The following is a 3,113-nucleotide window of genomic DNA, read 5'->3' on the forward strand; positions in this document are numbered from 1 at the left end:
TAGGCACTGGTTCCTTGACGTAATCATAGCACTTGACATAGAAAAGCAATGTCAAACAAGTTCCTTTTCAATAGATTATCATATTTATCTTTGAAATACATAAAGTCTAGCTCGTAGGCTTATCCATAATCTGCCCGAAGGCTATCCAACAATCCAGAGGGATTACTAATCCAAGATTCCACTCGTAGACTAGTATGCGGGCCTCGAGATCCAATCCCGAGTCATGTTGGCCTCTTGTGCAAGGCCCGGAAGGCGAGGGATTTACAACCAGAGCCCCCTTAGGCACCCAAGCATCCTCCTACTCCAAGTAACACTCAATGGAGAGACCTCTCACGGTGGGTTCGGTCCACCTTCTCAGTGCGGTTAACAACCCTCTTGGTTAGGGTGAGGTAGGAAGTCGGGGGTAATTGAAGCTACCTCTCCCTTCAGGCCTTTAACCTGAAGCATTAGATATCCATTTATCCTTTAATTCTTTGAGCAAACAAAGCAAAACAGTGCTCTTAAAATTGTTACAAGCACAATTATTTCCATTGGTCGTTATTTTTGGCCAACTGCTAAGGAGCGAATCCTTCTTTCCGAATGCATTCAGCACTCGATCGGGGATCAATTGCGACTTGGCAAGATCCCCAAGGGTTTGTCTGTTAACCCTTATATCTTTGGGTTAGGGCCATACCCTATTAACCCGATTTAGTCAATACCTTAAGTTCATATATTATTCCAATTTATTGATTGGTCTTTTGCTTCCAAGCAAATATCTAATCCTCGTATCTTGGTCACTTTACCCAAGAAAGGTACTATATCAGGACAATTATTCATCCTCTTGAAAGATAAACTTGCATAAGAATCTTCCAATTTCATTCCAAGGAATTGGCCATTCCCTTGTGATCCAATCACAAGATCATGCAACTCTTCAACTTGTTGCACAAGTGTCACATCAAACTATGGGACTATTCTACCCATCAACGGTGTCTTCTAATTACAGTATCATGATTAGATATAACAATCCGTTCCTGATTGCATTAGACCAACATTTTCGGTCCTAGGGTTCCGAGATTCATCTTTTTAGCGAGAGATTCTTAGGAAAAACCCTAGATCACTTCTCGCAAGTATGTTCCAATGTCCCTACATTGCGTGAATGTAGGCAAGTCTGTTAGGGTATAGGAGTTTCAACTTTGGTAATACAAGCGACTAGGTAATGTCCTAAACGTGTTAAATCCTAGTTAGCTCTTTGGGATACGTTGCATTGAATTAACCCTTCCTAAACAAGTACTTCGTGGTTTTAGGTGTTTAGGTTTAAACTAGTTTAACTTGTCTGGTCTTGAACATGATTCATTGTCTGCGTATAAGTTGATTTACAAACCCTAACCTTTTGGATTAAGATCAAAGCATAGGCATAATTCCAATTGATCATCCTATAATATGCAAACAAGATTCGTGCTACTAAGCTTTAGGATTTTATGAATTTGTCGTATGCTGAACTTACACACCCTTTCGTTGATCTAAGTTTTTTAGGCCACTTGCCTAGAGTTAAATCTTCTTCATGCAGCCCTAGCAATTTTCTACGGTTGCTAGCAACTTTCTGTAAGAATCATTTTAAAAAAAGATGCTCAATAATGCGATATGCAGATCATTCCTACCATGCTAGAGTGTACTATCATAATTCTATTTTGTAAAGATGGGCATTAATTCATCTATTTTCATTTATTTGGAATGCATAAAAACCACTTGCTAGAAATGCATAGAAATCTTATGCTTACCTTATTTTGTTCATTTTATTGAAAATACTAATGACTGAATTCTTCCATCGTGAGCTCTTTCCTTTAAATTAGCCAAAGTATTTAAATCGAAAGATGCATCCTATCTCCAAAAATGATCCATGCACGATTGGATTATAATGACGTAAATCAAAAATTAGGAAGAAAAAACCTGGACTTGTGGTGAAATGTCCACATGGATGTTAGGAGACGATCTTCTTGCGGTTGCGCATTGTGCTTTTTTAGAAGCCATCATGAATGCGGCCTTATCGTCTTGGATGCAGATTTATGATGTTGGCCGTCTCCTTTGCACATGAAACTCCCTTTGTGGTTCCACCATTCTTCAGAAAACGAACCTTAGAAATGGAACTTATTAATTTCTCCTTCCTTTCATAGAAGCTTCGGGGTGCAAATTGTCTACACGGGAAGGGGTTTAGTGCTTGGGCTAATTGGTAGACTGTAGGAAATCCAAGAGGGAAAAAGGGCTTGACGAGGCTTTTTAAAGGCCTCTGATAGGATTCCATGGAAATAGAGTGTTGAATGGACTTTATATCGTGCCACTTTGTGAGTATATAACAAGAGCTCTTTGGAATTCCTTTGTGTTCGTGGTGTGGTCATACTAACGCTAATACACCGGATCCCATCAGAACTCCGCAGTTAAGCGCGCTTGGGCCAGAACAGTACTGGGATGGGTGACCTCCCGGGAAGTCCTCGTGCTGCACCCTTTTGCATGCTTGTTTCGACCATAGCATGGAAATCCCCTCGGATCAGATCTTGACTCTCCAACGCTAACATCGTGGTAGGAAACCCCCTCGCCTTACCATGACGCGGTGCCTCCTCTCCTCGTTGCGATTGTCTTTGCCTACGTCGTGCATGGTCCCTCCCTTTGCCTCGCTTTCATGTGATACCCCCTTCTCACAATGCAAGGTTTTTTGGGAGCGGAGGGTGTGCCATGTTGTGGGGGGGTTCGGTGGAGCGGGGTTTTCCGAGGAGGGAGGGTGTGCCATGTTGTGTGGGCGGGTTGTTGGAGCGGGGATTTCTGAGGAGGGAGCGTGTGCCATGTCGCGGGGGGATTGGGTGGTGCCATGTCGGGGGGGTGGTGGTTTCGAGGAGGTCCGCCGGGGGGTGGGTGGTTCCATGTCGCGGGAGGGGGTTGTGTGCAGTGGGGTGTGTGTGCCGTGTCATTGCGGAGCGAGATTTCTGAGGAGGGAGGGTGTGCCATGTCCTCCGTGGCATGAACAGCATGGCATGCTGCCATGCCTCGCTCTTGAGCTCTCTCACTACAACAAAAAGGCTCCATAGACGCGCTTGTAGACGCAATATTTGAATTGTGAAAAAAAATGTCGGGCGCATTTATTA

The 3,113-nt window shown here is 43.6% G+C and overlaps 1 pseudogene; it reads left to right on the top strand.

The window, feature by feature from the left end:
- Positions 1-2,360: 2,360 nt before the first annotated feature.
- Positions 2,361-2,479, top strand: LOC148035191 (5S ribosomal RNA; annotated as a pseudogene).
- The last annotated feature ends 634 nt before the right edge of the window (positions 2,480-3,113 follow it).

Source organism: Lygodium microphyllum, chromosome 6, assembly GCF_053477565.2.
Source record: "Lygodium microphyllum isolate KBCC chromosome 6, Lygodium_microphyllum_v1.1.10, whole genome shotgun sequence".
In the NCBI taxonomy this organism is placed as follows: Eukaryota; Viridiplantae; Streptophyta; class Polypodiopsida; order Schizaeales; family Lygodiaceae; genus Lygodium; species Lygodium microphyllum.